The sequence below is a fragment of the Podarcis liolepis genome (genome assembly GCF_965112155.1).
Source record: "Podarcis liolepis genome assembly, chromosome: 4".
In the NCBI taxonomy this organism is placed as follows: domain Eukaryota; kingdom Metazoa; phylum Chordata; class Lepidosauria; order Squamata; family Lacertidae; genus Podarcis; species Podarcis liolepis.
Window position 1 is genome coordinate 94,577,345 of NC_139558.1, and position 17,611 is coordinate 94,594,955.

Here is a 17,611-nt window from a genome sequence, read left to right on the forward strand (position 1 = left end):
CAGTTCATTGAGACAATCCATCACGCTCTGTCCTAGGGGGATGGTGGAGAAGACACAGAAACCAGTGGTGGCCATTCTATGGAAGGTAGGTATACCAATGACTCTTATGGAATTTGGACCCTCCCCCCTTATCAATACCAGATGGTAAGGACTAACACGGAAAACTCGCCACAAGAGTCTGGCAGCAGGGGTGAAAAGGTAGCCACGCCCCACTGCTTCCTCCAAGGATGCTCCCATTGACTCCAGAGGGCCCAACAGCTATAGAAGGGGCTGCTGATCATCTCTTTCATCTCTTATCGTCTGGTGAGAGAAGCACTGGATGGAATGGAGTAATGGCTGTCTGCACAAGAGGCTAGCCCAGTGAGTCATAGCTGCAATGCTAGCTTCCTAGCAGCTGTTGTTAGGATATAGTTCCGTTCCACCTTTAGTACTGGCATGTGGAGTTGTTGTATGTCACATGCCTGTTTACTTCCAGCGCAGTCTGCTGGGAATTTCTGTTGTATATAGCTTTTGCCTATGCTGTTTGCTTGGACACGAAGGGAAGCAGACATGTTTTTCCTTTGTCCTGCTACTGAATAAATGCTTGTAAATATGCTTACATATGTGTCAGGGGTTTAGGAGAAGAGGCACGGGCAAGGGAGGAAACAGAGAGCGAAGGGGAGGAGGCAGAAGAAAAGATGAGTGATGACGACGACCCGAGATCTCCTAGTCTTTCCAGTGAATCAGAGGATTCACAGAAAGGAGCACCAGTGGCCAGGGCAAGGGGGGAGTCTAGGGGGGCACCCCAGGAAGATAGAGCCAGAGGGGACTCAGGGGGGAGCAGCTGGAAATCGGGACCAGCGTCACCGCCAGGAAGCAGGGAAGAGGAAGGGAGCCAGGGGGGAAGCGCTGGCAGCTCACCACAGGAGGGAGGGCATGAGTCAGGAGTGGCCACACCTCCATCGGGGAGCGAAGAAACGGTTAAGAGGAAAGTGGAAGGTTGGGCGCGCGCGCCAAGTTCAAATGCAGAGGAAGGCGGCGCAGTAAGCAGCCCCGAAAGGGAACCAGGTCCTAAAGCCCGGCGCAAGGAGGCAGGAGGGTCCGGGTCAGCGTCAGAAGAATCCCGGAAGGAAGAAGCCCCGGGGGGTAGAGGGACCCAGAGGAGGACAGTCAGGCGGAAAAGGTGGAGCAAGGCTAGGATATTAAGTTGGTGCACACGGGGCGGAGACTCAGACGGAGCTTCGCCGACCTAGCTACTAGACGTAGAGTTGCGCGCAGCAGCGTGAGAATGGAAACTGTAATTCAATAAAGACTTTTACTTAATGATCGCTGGCTAGCGTGATCCTCTGTGAGCTAGGATCTTCAAGCAGCTCTGACAGTAAGCTCCGTCTCCCTCTTGTGGGCATCTACAGCCTCGAGGAGGGGAGAGAAACAGGTGCCTACTAGCGAGCTCACGAACGGCAGACGACATGACGGCTGAGCAGCAGATAGAGGAACTCAGAAACGCAGTGGCACAACTGAACGCCGAGGCTCTCGCATCCAGGAAGAGAGAGGAGGAGGCAGCTGCCGCCTGCAGGGATCTCCAGGTCAGGTTAGACGTGCTGACAAAGCAGACACCCCGGCAGGAGGGAATTGGGTTGGCGAGACGGACAGGCGGGCTGGTCTCTCACTTCGATGGGAACCTGCAACAGTATCCCAACTTTAGAGCCGACGTACTGTGCGCACTGCAACTGCTGCATAAAGACTTTAGAGATGAACAAGAGAGAGTGGGGTTCATCATGTCCCATTTGCATGGGGATGCGAAAGCATGGCTACGCAATTTATGGAGAGATAAGGATCCGGCGCTCCAGAATGCAGATGCCTTTATTAAAGCGATGGATGGGTGTTTTTTATCAAGTATTGACGTGGATCTTGCACGGAAGGAGGTGCATGGGCTGAGACAAGGGAGGGCCAGCGTCAGGCAGTATCATGCCCGCTTTTTCGCCTTGGTCAGTGCCCTGGAATGGGACAGAGATTCGGCTCCTGTAAGAGACCTCTTTTGGGAGGGGCTGCACAACTCGATTAAAGATGAGATCGCGAGGGGGGAGAGACCCCGAACCACCCAGGAGGTCGTTCAGAGGGCACTGGCAGTGGGGGTGAGGCTGGAAGGACGTCCGTGGAGCAGGGACGAAGGGCGTGGAGGGCGCGAACCAGCCGGGGGCCCCTCCTTCCTTCCCAGAGAAGCAGCGCGGGCGCAATCCACGCCTCCGCCAGGAGGAGGAGCCGAACCTATGGAGGTTGGAGGTGCAAGGGCTCAGTCAGCAACCAGAGCCCTAGCACCGGCAGCAGTGAAAGCGAAGCCTCCTAGAGGGAACAGGAAGTGTTACGTCTGTGAGGAGCCAGGGCATATGGCAAAAGAGTGTCCCCAGAGGCCCCACAAGCTCACTGCAGCCTCAGCAATGGTGACTGCAGCAACGCAGCAAGGAGGACCACAGCAGGGAAACGACGCTGTCTGGCTGGAGGAAGAGGCACTGGGGCCCAGCCAGACGTGTTAGTGACGCAGTCCCCAGAGATTTTACAGCCCGTGAACCCCCTCCCGCCCAAACCAGTAGTGAGGCTCACAGCATCTCTCCAGCTGCCCAATGGAATCACCATGGACGTGCCAATCACCATTGACTCAGGCAGCAATGCGGACTTTATAGGGCAGGACTTTGTCGACAGGCACGCTGTGCAGTTGCTGCCGGCCACACTGCCCCTGCAGGTTGTCACGGTGGATGGCAGGGAGCTGCTCGGGGGGCAAGTGGTGAAGCAGATGCCACCAATGGTGATGCGACTTGGGAATCACAGAGAAATCATCAGCTTCAACGTCACTCAACTATCTGACACGCCCATTGTATTGGGCATGAGTTGGCTGGACAAGCACAGCCCAACGATGGCTTGGTACCAGAGGCAGCTGACCTTCGGCTCTTCCTTTTGTGCTGAACACTGCATCGTGCCCAGGCAGGAAGGAGAGGAAGAGGAGTCACAGCTGCTGCTAGGCACGCTGCAAGCGATTCCCCACAAGTACGCTGAATTTTTGGAAGTTTTCTGCGAGAAGGAGGCAGACAGGCTACCCCCTCACAGACCATATGACTGCAAAATTGACCTGCTGCCGGGGGCGGCGCTGCCTAAAGGGAAACTGTATTCCATGTCAGAGGACGAACTGCAAGAACTCAAGGAGTTCATTGATCATAATTTGCAGCGCGGCTTCATCCGGGAGTCCAGGGCAGTGGGGGGCAGTCCCGTATTCTTTGTTAAGAAGCGGGACACGCCCCAAAAGAGACTCGTAGTGGATTACAGGATTTTGAACAGTGTGACTAGGCCATCGGACTTCCCCATGCCCCGAATTGACGACCTCCTCGCAAAGGTACGGAAGGGCAGAGTGTTCACCAAGTTGGACCTGCGGGGGGCGTACAACCTCATTCGCATGCGGGAGGGTGATGAGTGGAAGACAGCCATGTTCACGCCACTGGGGACCTACGAATATAGAGTTATGCCTTTTGGATTGCAAAATGGCTCCCACGTTTTTCAAGCGTTTATGCATCACGTGTTGGCGGGACTTCTCTACAAGACGTGCGTCTGTTTCTTAGATGACATCCTGATCTTTTCGGAGTCGCAGCAGGAGCATGACAAACACGTCAAGGAAGTGCTGAGCAGGCTAAAGCAACATAGGCTCTACGCCAAGCTGGAGAAGTGCCAATTTGACGTGCCGGAGGTGGATTTTCTGGGCTACAAGCTGTCTGACAAGGGGCTCGCCATGGACAGCGCCAAGGTTCGAGCGGTGTTGGATTGGAAGAGCCCGCGCAACCGGAAGGAGGTCCAACGGTTTGTCGGCTTTGCGAACTTCTATCGCAAGTTTATCAAGGGCTTCGCGATGCAGACGGCGGCCATCACTGACACGCTTAGCTCCAAAAAAAAGAAGTTCATTTGGACAGAGCAGGCGGAGCAGTCCTTTCAGGCACTCAAGCGTCTCTTCGCGTCGGAAGAGCAGCTGCTTCACGTCAACCCCAGCAGGCCGATGAGGGTGGAGACAGACGCCTCGGACAGAGCCGTGGGGGCGGTCCTGCTGCAAAAGGACCAGCAGGGGGTGTGGCGACCGGGAGCGTTTTACTCCAGGAAGCTCAGCAAGTCCGAGCAGAACTACACCATATGGGACAGGGAGTTGCTGGCCATTCACGCAGCGTTCAAGGCGTGGAGGCACTTTCTGATCGGCGCCAAGCACACGGTGCAGGTTTGCACGGACCACAAGAATCTAGAGCACTGGCGCACGGCACAGTTCCTGAACCAGAGGCAGATACGTTGGGCTGAGTTCTTTGCGAACTTCGACTTCCGAATAGAGTATGTCCCGGGGGACACCAACATCATGGCAGACGCTCTCTCCCGTAAGCCACAGTATCTGGAGGACGCAACACCAGCGGCCGCCATGCACATCTTCGCACCAACAGTGTGGGCGTGCGCCGCGGCGACCGTGGACCTAGAGGCGGTGCGACGAGCGTTGCAGGGGGACTCCTTCGCACAAGCAAAGATGGCAGAGGTGCAAAGGGGCAAGGCAGCGGCCGACGGTTTCCAGCTAAGAGATGGATTGCTCATCCGTAAAGGGGCCATCTACGTGCCGGGAGACGAACTTCGAGCCAAGGTGCTGCAGCAGCTGCACGACGCGCCCACGGCCGGGCACTTTGGCAAGGAGAAGACGGTGGAATTAGTAGCCAGGGATTTCTGGTGGCCTGGAATGAGAGGGGAGGTCGCAGACTACGTGGCGAGGTGTGACACCTGCCAGAGGGCCAAACCAGTGCACAAACCGCCGGCCGGACTGTTGGAACCACTGCAAACTCCGGTCGAACCTTGGGAAAGGGTGGCCCTGGACTTTGTCACGGATCTGCCCAGCTCAAGGGGCAAGACGGCAGTGCTGGTGGTGGTGGACCTGTTTTCCAAGATGGCGCATTTCATTCCGTGTGCTAAGGTGGCCACGGCGGAGCAAACCGCCAAACTGTTCATAGACCACGTGTTCAAGGTTCACGGTCTGCCACGGTCTATTCTGTCCGACCGGGGGCGGCAGTTCATCTCGAATTTCTGGCAGAAGCTGATGGGCTTCCTGAACGTCAAGATCAACCTGGCGTCGGCGAGACACCCGCAGACCAACGGGCAAGCGGAACGGGTCAATGCCATCATGCAGCAGTACCTGAGATGTTATGCAAATCAACAGCCTGCGACGTGGGTGGATTACCTGCCGCTTGCCGAGTTCGCCTACAACAACACGAAGCACGTGTCCACGGGGGTCACGCCGTTCTTCGCCAACAACGGGAGGCACCCCAGAACCTTCCCGGGACTGGAAAGAATGGGGGAGGGGGAGCCGCAGACAGCAGATGCGTTCGCGTCGGAGCTGCAGGAAGTCCACGATCAGCTGAGGCGCCACCTGGAGCTGGCCAAGCACGCATACAAGGTACAAGCAGACAAGCACAGAAGGGTTGGAGAAGAGCTCCACGTGGGAGACTGGGTTTGGTTAGCAGCCCACGCAGTGCCGGCCAGGTCGTTGGCCAAGAAGAAACTAGGGCATAAACAACTGGGGCCCTACCAAGTCGAAGAGCAGGTCAACCCGGTAGCTTTCAGACTGGCACTTCCGGAGGGTTCCAGAATGCATCCGGTATTCCACAGATCGGTGCTCACTCCCTACAAGGCACCGCACAGGTTCCAGGAACCCGGAACGGCGCCGAGTCCGGCCAGAGACAGAACAGGGCACGCGGGAGTGGCACAGAAGGAGCGCATCAACGAAGTCACGGAGATTTTGGACTCCAGATGGGGGGAAGAGGGGGTAGAATACTTTCTCGCCAAGGAGGGCACCCCGGCCAGTGCGAACAGCTGGGTGCCGGGCTACGCCTTAGACGCACCTCTGCTCAAAGACGAGTTTCATGCCCTCTTCCCACATAGACCTATGCCAGCAGACTTTTTCGACGACTGGCTTTTCACGCCCACGCTTTCGGCCAGCACATTCCGGGGGTTCGACTCGGACGAGGAACCGACACGAGACGTCCGTTCCCCGGAGGGGTCACCCTCGGGATCTGCCTCAGAACCCTTGTATTGGTGGGACGATAGGCCAGAGGAGCAGTTCCGCAGAAAGTGGCTGGAATGCTCAGGACGAGCAACGCCGCCAGGAGGAAGTGAGGGAGAGACGGACATGGACATTTTCGGGGACGACCCTGGTTTCGAGCACGGCGGCACAGAGATGGAAGCGGAGGTGACCGTCGTCGACGAGAGCAGGGAGGAAGACCCGGGAGAGTTCAGATGGAGGCCCGCCACGGGAAGCGACCGATATCCGACGTTCGTCCCTTTGCAACAGCAGCCCCCAGCTCCAGCACCGGAAGGAGGGGAGGGGGGAATGGGGGGCTTCGAGGGGGGGATGGATGTCAGGGGTTTAGGAGCAGAGGCACGGGCAAGGGAGGAAACAGAGAGCGAAGGGGAGGAGGCAGAAGAAAAGATGAGTGATGACGACGACCCGAGATCTCCTAGTCTTTCCAGTGAATCAGAGGATTCACAGAAAGGAGCACCAGTGGCCAGGGCAAGGGGGGGAGTCTAGGGGGGCACCCCAGGAAGATAGAGCCAGAGGGGACTCAGGGGGGAGCAGCTGGAAATCGGGACCAGCGTCACCGCCAGGAAGCAGGGAAGAGGAAGGGAGCCAGGGGGGAAGCGCTGGCAGCTCACCACAGGAGGGAGGGCATGAGTCAGGAGTGGCCACACCTCCATCGGGGAGCGAAGAAACGGTTAAGAGGAAAGTGGAAGGTTGGGCGCGCGCGCCAAGTTCAAATGCAGAGGAAGGCGGCGCAGTAAGCAGCCCCGAAAGGGAACCAGGTCCTAAAGCCCGGCGCAAGGAGGCAGGAGGGTCCGGGTCAGCGTCAGAAGAATCCCGGAAGGAAGAAGCCCCGGGGGGTAGAGGGACCCAGAGGAGGACAGTCAGGCGGAAAAGGTGGAGCAAGGCTAGGATATTAAGTTGGTGCACACGGGGCGGAGACTCAGACGGAGCTTCGCCGACCTAGCTACTAGACGTAGAGTTGCGCGCAGCAGCGTGAGAATGGAAACTGTAATTCAATAAAGACTTTTACTTAATGATCGCTGGCTAGCGTGATCCTCTGTGAGCTAGGATCTTCAAGCAGCTCTGACAATATGCCTCTGTCCGCTACTTCTGTTGCAAAGAGTTCTAATCTCTGCTGGCTTGCGTGCTAAGCTTCTGAAGGCTTCTGAGGCTTGAGTCGCAGTCTTGATGCTGTTCCGAGAACCGGAGTTCGCCCGGCTGCTGGCTGGTGGGCTGGAGCCAGCTGGGAGCCTGCCAATTGCCCCCATCTCCCTAGACTCATCCCAGCAGCTGTGTCACAGCGACTTATCGTGAAGTAGAGGAGGAGGAGAGAGGTGTTAGGGAGGTTGGCGCAGCATGAGCACAACAATGGGAGTACCATATTTGTTCTGCAGGTGCCCCCACATTGTATCAGTCTCCCTGTGGCTTCTCCCTTCCATGTTAGCAGCAGTGACACACCTGACAGGAACCTAGCATTGCAGCTCTGTCCTCCACCACCACTCTGAGCAAGGCGCTTCTGTCTCTCTTAGGTTCTCTTTAGCCCAATGAGTCCCTTGGGGCAGCTGGGCGTTTTTTTAAATAAAAAAATAACCTTGGAAATGGGTGGTTGTTCCTGATGCCCTGTGATGGGGACAGGGCCTATCTCCTGATACTGTGGGGGGGTTTCTTTGATATGTGTGTGTGTGTGTGTGTGTGTGTGTGTGTGTGTGTGTGTGGAGGAGGAGGAGGGTCGGTCTGGGTGATTCCTTAAGTCCCTTCCAATTCTTGGGGTCCTATACCCCATGAGGGTTATAATCTAAGACAGGAGAATTCTGAACTAGTTGGACAAATTTCTTTGTAAGAAACATCAGGAAGAACTTTCTGACTGTAAGAGATGTTCGACAGTGGAATGGACTCTTTTGGGAGGTTGTGGACTTCCCTTCAATATGAAGCCTCTGGATTGGATAGCCCTGGTATAAATTAAATTCCAGGACCCTGGCCTTTTAAGAGCCCTACTGGATCAGGTCAAATGCCCACCCAACGCAGCTTCCTGTTCTCACAGTGGGAAAACCCTAAACATGAGTCATGTGCAAACAGCACTCTCCCCGCTTGTGATTCCCAGCAACTGTTATCCAATGTTTTCATTGGTGAACATAGCTATCATAATAATAATAATAATAATAATAATAATAATAATAATAATAATAAATTTTTATTTATATTCCACCCTCCCCAGCCGAAGCCAGGCTCAGGGCGGCTAACAACAATAAAATAATACAACATTCTAAAATCATTTCATTATAAAATTAATTCAAATCAAATTGATGGCAACCAATGGGCTAGAGTTCAGTGAAGATTGCCGAAGGAGGGAGTCAGGCTGTGTCTTGGCCAAAGGCTTGGTGGAACAGCTCTGTCTTGCAGGCCCTGCGGAAAGATGTCAAGTCCCGCAGGGCCCTGGTCTCTTGTGGCAGAGCGTTCCACCAGATCGGAGCTACAGCTGAAAAAGCCCTGGCTCTGGTTGAGGCCAGCCTAACCTCTCTGTGGCCTGGGACCTCCCAGATGTTTTTGTTTGAAGATCGTAAGTTCCTCTGTGGGACATACCAGGAGAGGCGGTCCCTTAGATACGAGGGTAACTATTGGTACCCTTCTGCACCATGAAAGAGTCTAATCCTTCTTTGAAGTCTTCCAAGTTGGTGGCCATGCTGACCATCATTGTGTCTCTTGTGGCAGTGAATTCCATAAATTAGCGAGCAGAATGCTATCTGTTGCACTTCAAGTTTCAGGAACAGAGAGAGGGTTGGAAAATGCCCAGTACAGTTCTGGATTCAATCAACATTGTTAGGGGAAAGAGAAGAGAACAAGCAGAGAGAGAAAAGTGTAGCCCAGATCATTTCCTTTCCAGTCATGGTTGAAGATTTAGTTGCTGTTCCACTGCAGGCAAGCAAGTCAGCTTCCCTCAAGATTTCCCAGCCAGGACAAACAATGTGTTGTAGTGCATCTCAGTTATTGCCCTGGTAGATTTCAAGGAATCTTCTTCTATAAAGCTAAGAGGCTGTTTCCTCCCTGCCATTGTTCAGACCAACTGAGCTAGATCAGCGGTGAGCACTGTGGGGATTCACTCCAAGAAGGAAAGGCTTGATGAATAAGAAATGCCACAACCCCAGCAAGGGGGGGGGGGAGAGAACCCAACCCTGAAACTTTCCCCTCTCTGACAGGTGTCTGTAACAATAAAGGAGGCGGAATCTGCTTGTACGAAACCTCTCTCTCTTTCTTGACTGATCAAGTCCTTGGTGATCTATCGCGGGAAGGTCAATAGGGTGTAATTAGCAGGGGGATTAAAAAGAGAGGCTGCGCTCCAGGAGCCTGCTTCTCCTTGCTGTGGCTTTTTCGGCATGCATCTCACATCTCCCTGCTCGTGCCTGGCTGATGAGCGTGCGCTGCTACTGCCGGCACACACATACTTCGTCGCTTTCCCGGAGAGTGGAGCATTAGCAACTGCAGTTGGGAAAAGGACTCCAGCCTCCCTGGCTTGAGGGCGAGAAGCCACTGTCTGATCCTGCTGGGAGGAAGGAGACGGCAACCACCCGGGAGGCAAGTTTCAAAAGGACCTCTCCGCGCCTCCTGTCAACAGCAGAAAAAGTGCCACTGATGCTGAGCGCACTTTCAGCAGCATTCCAGGCACATCAAGGGCATACGCCGGCATAGAACATTGGCTGCCTTGATAGGTGGGGGAAGTCCACGGCTCAAGGTATGTTTGCCATCCTCTTTGCCTGTAATTCTCTTGTCAAATGCCTGTGGCTGCCTGCTTCTCAGTAGTGGAGAGCGATCTTGCTGTGCACAACTCCCTGTCGCAAGCTGTTGGATTTAGCAAGTCACCACGGTAGGAAGGAATTGCCAAAGGTCTCCCCCTGAGTAGCCACAGACCCTGATGCTAAATGACTGGACTGAGCGACTGGTGTGTCGACATTCAGCACAAACTGATGGTTCGGTCTGTGCACCAGGGCAAGCTAACCACTGGTTTGAAAATCGTACTTTGAAAGCAAAGCATTTTCCAATTGACTGCTTAGATGTAGCTGTGTACAAGGGTTTTATCAGCTGGTTCATTTGTTTTTTGTTGAAAGCCCTTCCCATGCACCAGGGGTAGTTACACCTTGCAGCAAGATCTGGCTGTCATCAGCAGACTTTTCAATTAACTTTGATCTTGTTAAGAGCTTGCAACATGCTTTGCTGTTTCTAACAGGGAGGGGGAGTGGTAAGAGCAGTTAATCTTAGGTGGTGCCTGCTTTTAAGAATCACAAGTCAAGATGCGAAAAAGTTTTCAGGCAAAGCTTTGGGAGGGTGGGCTTTCTGTAAATTGCAACCAATACCAAGTCATCAAAGACTTAGCATTCGTGTGGCCCCCTTGAAGGCTGTGGCAGGAGAGGGGGGGGGAATGCAACTCTAGCAATGTGCTATCAAAGGCAGTGAAGTTGCTTTGATGTGGCTCTTTCCAAAACACAGGTGGTTTCAGGGATGCTACTGGATTAAGACACAGGGCAAAGTATCCAGTCAGTGTGAAGTAATTGTTGGCTTACGCTGCTGTGGTCCCATTAAAGTGAGTACTCAAGCAATCGTGCTCTTGCAATGTTTAAGAAAACTCCACTGAGTTTAGTAGGACTTCTCCCCTCTCCCAAAGGTAGACTTGTGTTATGCAGTCAGAACTATTAAGTGCCAAAGTAGCACCTGATTGTACCACTTTAGATGGTGGTGGGGCAGCAAAGTATGTCTGAATGCTCTCCCACAGAATACAAACTAGAAAAATGTCATGTCATGGAGAAAGAGCGACTGGACGTGGGGCTTTCTGACTCTAGCCTGATATGGTATGTGATCTCAGAAAAAATCTTGGTCATGTGACTTTGTTGATTATATACGGTGTCTTTAGAGATGTCTTGCTGGTAGTGAAAATTCAGTCTTCAGCACTTAAGATATTCACCTCAATGTTCTTGAGTACACTGAAGTCTGTTGGATTAGGCATGCTAAATTTTCCAAAAGTGTATGTGTTTGCAGGGTGGATTTCTCTGTTGCTTCAACTTTTTGCAAATAACTCGAGACACTTGTTGATTCGCGCTACAATTCTTTGAAATGCTATTGGCAAGTTGAAGTAATCCTGGTTAGCAAGTCAAAGGCAACTTTTACAGTGTCCGAGTGGAGAAATATCACTTAATCTTTCCAAATGGTTTATGCTGAAATAGTGTCTTCAACACCAGTGAGGCTACTTCATATTGGCTTACTTCCCTTTGCAATAAAGCTACACTTTTGTTGAAGGAATATTGGTTTTGCTTCGGAATTCCCAAAATTGCTGCTGCACACTGCAGCCTTTCCTGGGCTTAACCACCAACACAGTTTATTACGTAAGGTGTTGTTTTTCCCCTCCCCAAAAGAAGGAGGCAGTTGACTTGGGAAAGTTTTCTCTGTAACAATCATTTGTTGGGGTATACTGTTAATTGATTACCTTAACTGATCCCTATTGCTGGTCTACAACTTCCATCATACAAAACTGCTGACCGAGCTGATGTGAGATGGCGTGCAACAACATCTGGATGGCAGTTGATATAATTGTTTTACTGTAGAAGGTAGGCTGGTCAGTGATGGCATCCTGGGACATTGCTGATATCTTTGGGGAAAGTGATACTGCTTATGTGATTCCTCTCTTCAGTTTGTATAGATGAACGGATATTGTAAAGACCAGGACACAACTCTCTCCTTGCATGAATGCTACTTTGCCTTCTCCTGGGTTTCTTAGTATATATATACATATATATGTATATGCATATGTATGTATACACACACACACACACACACACACACACACACACACACACACGTATGTATGTGTGTGTGTGTGTGTGTGTGTGTGTATATATATTAAAAAAATACAATAATTCTATTTGTATTTTGTCACCTATTGTTCCTATTTGTATTTGGCACCTAGTGCAGAAAGGCCATATCTAAATCTGAGTCAATCGGTTAAGGCATCATATTACAAGCTACTTTATTTCCATTCCATACTGGGTTGATGTTGTCATGGAACTATCCACCATGACTCCACACTGTCTTTCCTGGTTAGTCTCCAACAGTTCAGATCTCATTAGTATACATATGGAGTTTGGGCTTGTTTACATCATTTACACTGACATCCATTTGCCATTTTATTTTCCCCATAAGCGCAGTTTGGAGACATCTTCTGGATGATCTTTGCAGTCTAGTTGGGTTTTCACTACTCTGAGTGATTTGGCATCATCTGCAAGCTCGACCGCTTCACTGCTCACCAGATCATTTGGGATGATCCCACAGGTCCCAGTACAGATCTTTGGGTGATTTACTGACTCCCAAACAAGAACTGTCCTTGTAGGCTTACAGTTTCCTCTTTTCCAGGCTAAACATACCAGCTCCTTCAACCATTCCTCATAAGGCTTGGTTTCCAGAGCTTTGATCATCTTTGTTGCGCTCCTCTGCACACACAGTATTCCCGGTGTGGTTTGACCAAGGTTGAATAGGGTGAAACGATTACTTCACTTGACCTGGACAGTATACTTCTGTTGAGGCAGCTTAGGATAGCTCATTACTGTCCATACTGACGGGCAGTGACTCTAGGGTTTAAGATTGGAGTCTGTCCCAGTTTTAACTCAAGATGATGGGATTGAACCTGGGACGTTCTACATGCAAAACAGATGCTCTTCCACAGAGCTATAGTCCCTTCCCCATCCTCTTTCTTGACATTGCTAATTCAACTGGGGACCTATCCTTTTACTTTGTCAAAAGCTTTTTCAAAGCCCAAGAAAACTGAGTGGTTTCCAACTAAAACATCCCATTAGTGCAAGGTTTTCTCCTTTTTAGAAGACATCTAAAGGCAGCCCCATTTAGGGAAATTTTTAAATGTTTAATGTTTTATCTTTTTTTAAATATTCTGTTGGGCCGCCCAGAGTGGCTGGGGAAGCCCAGCCAGATGGATGGAGTATTATTATTAATGATGATGATGATGATGATGATGATGCAATGGAACTTCCCTATTCTTCTGCCCCCACATGTGCCCCTTGCCCTTCCTAAATCAGTTCCTGAGTGTTCAGAGAACCTATAGAATGGATTTAAGGGGTACGTGGGGGAGGAGAGGCAGCAAGTCCCACTGTGCAAGCAGAAATCTTTCTTCTGATCAGATGCATAATCTAGTAGTACTTTGGGTACAAACCATAGGCTCAGATTCAGCTTTCTCTGACTGCTAGCATAAGGACTATTGCACTAGCATAAGGGTAAGAATAACATTTGCACGATATGAAATCCCATGAAACAACTCTATTAGCAGATGCTTGTTGTGTAACTGGTTGTGCAACAGGAAGTGCTGGGGCTACTGCAATCTGTTGCACAACCAGGCACAAGAACCATGCTGGCATCCTGCCCTTCTCTTGCACAAGCTATTCTGCTAGCTCATCAACTGCACCACTAACAGACTTTTAACTTGTAGCAACGTTGAATTTCTCCCATAATGTATGTCAGACCACATTTATTGACATGTTTATTGGCACATTCAAGGAAGTCTAAAAGGCTGCTGAAGCAGGGCTTCTCGTTGCAGAAGCCATGCTAATCCTTCCCCAGGAAGGCTTGTTCTTCGGTACACGTAATAATTCTCTCTTTAATAATGTTTTCGACCAAATTACCTGCAACAGATGTTAGGCTGAGTATTACATTAATGGTAGCAGTGCTACATGGACACATCTTGTTAGAAAAATTGAGAGGTAGGGAGGAAAGAAAAGCATTGCAAAATCCAAACAGGTGCACCGTTTCTAGACAGTCCTCTATTTATAGACTGCATCAGATTTTTTTCCAAAATAGCTGAAGATTAAAAATAATCAGTAGCAGTGGCATTTTGGGTACCCATCACTCTAATGAGTGATATATATGTGGCTTTTTTCTTATAAAAAAAGGAACAGCATGATACATACCAGCAGTAAAGTTGAAAATTAGGCTCCAGATGGCAAGTCTTTATATAGCAATACACTGGATTAGGTTTAGGGCTCTCCTGCCTGCTGTTCTTCAGCTTTAATTTTTCTTTGTTCTGAGTTTTGGGATATGTTTTTTTATATATATACTCTCTCTTTTATATATATATATATCCTCTCACCCCCTTAATTCCATGACAATGTAGAGATTAGAATAGTTTGTCTGCTTTAGCAGAAGCTTTGATTGCTCTCCCATTATCCTCCGCATTCCAACTGATAAGCCAAGGCAAGTGGTGAGAATTCAAAGGGCATTCATGTCCCCATTGCTCTTGGACATTGTCTGAAAACAGGATGCTGGGACATGAAAGGTTAACTTCTCATTTTGCACCCTTGAATCCATGTGTGTGTGTGTGTGTGTGTGTGTGTGTGTGTGTGTTGTGGATTGGCTTTGATTACAGGAGCAGTTTCAAAATGTAGCAGCTGGGAACTTTATTGCTAAGAGCAAACTTATATATTCCAAAAGAGATTTGAACTCTCCAAACAAATATATCAATGTCATCAACTCTGGTTGGTTATTTTCAACAAGGGATTTGTACGCCAGTGTGACATAGTGGTTAGAGTGTTAAGAATAGTATTGGTGATACCCAGGTTCTATAAAAATATCAATGACGCAGTGCCAGGGTGGGGACAGTGGAAATATCCACACACACATACAATTGAAAGGTTATAAACCTAGTTTACACACATATGTACACACACACACACACACACACACACACACACACACACGTCTTTTGAGAGTGTGAGTTGTGTAGATATGTGTGCATGGCAAAGTGGTTGTGTGATCACTTTGGTATGGTTCAACCTATCCCACAACCACCAATTCTCTCCAGCTTTCCTATGTACCTGTCTTTGAACCATTGACTTCCTGGTGTGTATATGCTTAGCACATTGAAAACAGCCTGTTTCAGTTCCTAGGCACTTGGTTGGCTGTCCAAGTCTACTTAGCCCTCCCCCCTTCATCTATTTGGAAACAAACAAACAAAAAAAGGTGATAACCTTTCTCTTTTGATAAGACTGAATAAAATCCATAGACATACTAGCTCTTCCAGAATGTATAAAGCATTTGTTTGGGGGTTATGTGCTGGTTACTACTAAAGTGACCCCTCTGAGAGAGAAAAAATAAAAGTCCTTAACTCTTTTATTTTGGGGAAAGAATTGGATTAAATTTGCAGGCTAGGTTCTCCTTCTGAGGGGATGAATCCTGTCAAATTTCAGAAGAATAGCAGCAATGATTTTCCTGCAAGGGCAACATTTGTGTTTTTTGATTTGAGAAAAAGGGGATTCCTCAATGTTTTGTAGTGTTTTGTGGTCATTTGGTAAGAGAATTACAAAAATTAGAGAGATTCCCAATATAAGAAACTGGGCTATCAGTCTCAACATTTTGAAATTTCTATTACTCCATCATTTGCTGCGTGGTCCTACTCTTTAAGCTAGGATTGCCAGCTGACCAGGAAAAGCCTCCTCTGTGAATTGCTCTTGTGTCTTTAACTGCCGTTTGATATTTCTCAACATTTCTATCATTAAGTTCTCCCCAAAGTTTCATGCAGTACCTCAATGAACCACTGGAGTTTGGACACTCATTTATTCTGGTTTTTATGGTCTTATTTCTGCTGCACTCTGTCCTACATCATTCCCTGGGATGTGTTCTGTCTGTCTTCTTCTTTGTTTGGCGATCACTCGTAGCCAAGTAAGATTGTCTTCCATAAACAGGATTTTAACAATGAGTCTGTAAGTAACTGTGAGGCCAATTCTGGATCCACCCGTCCTTCCACAGTGGGACATTGGTTTCCAGGCGGGAGTTGATCACGGTGTGGATTTGCCAAGCCTGCCTTCCTCTTAGCATGTTTCTCCCTTGCATCCTGAGTTTGAGTGTCTTCAAAGCGCATGGCACCTTTGGTAAAGGCTTTTTCTCCAGTTGGAGTGCTCACAGGCAAGTATTTTCCAATTGTTGGTGTTTATACTACATTTTTCAAAATTTGCCTTGAGACAGTCTTTAAACCTCCTTTCTTGACTACCAGCATTACACTTCCCATTTTTAAGTTCAGAATAGAGTAGCTGCTTTGGAAGACGATAACCAGGCATCTGCACAACATGACCAGTCCAACGAAGTTGATGTTGGAGAATCATCGCTTTGACACTGGTGATCTTTGCTTCTTCCAGTACACTGGAATTAGTTTGCCTGTCTTCCCAAGTGATGTGTAAATTTTTCGGAGACACCATTGATGGAATCTTTTGAAGAGTTGGAGATGGCGTTGATAAGTGGTCCATGTTTCACAAGCATACAGTAAGGTTGATAGTACAATAGCTTTGTAAACAAGCATTTTAGTTTCCCTGTGAATGTCCCGGTCCTCAAACACTCTGCACTTCAATCAGGAGAAAGCCGCACTCGCAGAGCTCAGGAGATGCTGGATTTCGGCATCAATGTTGGCCCTTGTGTGATGACAACTGCCCTCTGGCCAACAGGCTAGCCTCATTTTTGTTGTAAACACAATCTCTCTCTCTCTCTCTCTCTCTCTCTCTCTCTCTCTCTCTCTCTAGCATTCTTACTTACTTAACAAAGCAGTCCTGAGTGAATGAATTCTGCTGCCTCATTTCAGGAAAATGCACCATAACTTTTGTATATTACAAGGGACCTTATTCGAAGGCTAAATTTCGTGTTCTCCCAAGATGTTCTCCCCACTAGCTGCTGCCCCTTTGATGTCACACTATCTCTGCAAAAATTTCCCTGTGATCTAGAACACTGATCATTTAGGGCTGCATGCTGCATGGAAGCTTTTACAGGTACAGTTGTCTGTGCAAAGGTCCCGTCCTTACAGATGTCCATGCTTCATGCATGGATGCCAGCAGATGTAACCAGTCAGGGAAGCCTGATTCATGTGTTGGAAGAGCCCATAAATACAAACCTCTGACTGTGCTAGGTGAGCTAAGGGTGTTGTTGATTAAATGATTTTCAAAATGTCTATACTTTGCCAGGCCGGAACACAACAATTTACTTGGCAATGTCTCGAAGTTGAACAAAAAAAAATGTATAATTCTTATGAAACCTTAAGGTATTCAGAACGATTTAACAGAAGGTGTTAAGCAAGTTCATTTCTGGGACATTAGATGGAAGTGGCAGATGGTACCCAAACAAAGACACAGTTGCGTTGGCAGGCATCCTAAGTAACATGACTGGTCAGAACTACTGGGAAGTTATTATTTGTGTGGAGTAAAGCTGTTGGAGAAAAGTATGCATTTGGCATAATCTGTCTTTCTAGAGTCATAATGGGCTTGTTTGTCAGAATGGAACAGGTAAGTTGGGATGGAGTGTGAGCCCTGGTGATGGCAAAGCCTGATTCTCTCTTGCCAATATGGACCGATTAACCTTATAGCTCCTCTCTAGCCCAATTTGGTCAAAACTGGAAACACAGGATCATAATTTGTAACAAATATAACAATTTCCCCAAACTTTGGTCTCATGATTATTCTTTGAGAGCGTGGGGGTTTCAAACTGTGTGAAAATTCACAATTTAATGCCATTGAAATATGCATTCTA

General features: G+C 49.1%; 1 protein-coding gene across 6 annotated transcripts in view; it reads left to right on the forward strand.

Moving 5' to 3' along the window:
* The first annotated feature begins 9,409 nt into the window (after positions 1-9,409).
* Positions 9,410-17,611, forward strand: part of TENM4 (teneurin transmembrane protein 4) — a 1,515,223-nt gene continuing 1,507,021 nt past the window's right edge. For 2 of the 6 annotated variants that reach the window (XM_083499088.1, XM_083499080.1), the window contains exon 1: positions 9,410-9,788. The gene's annotated coding sequence lies outside the window, so the exon portion shown is untranslated. The remainder of the gene's footprint in view (positions 9,789-17,611) is intronic. The other 4 variants (XM_083499085.1, XM_083499087.1, XM_083499082.1 and 1 more) reach the window with 2 other exon arrangements.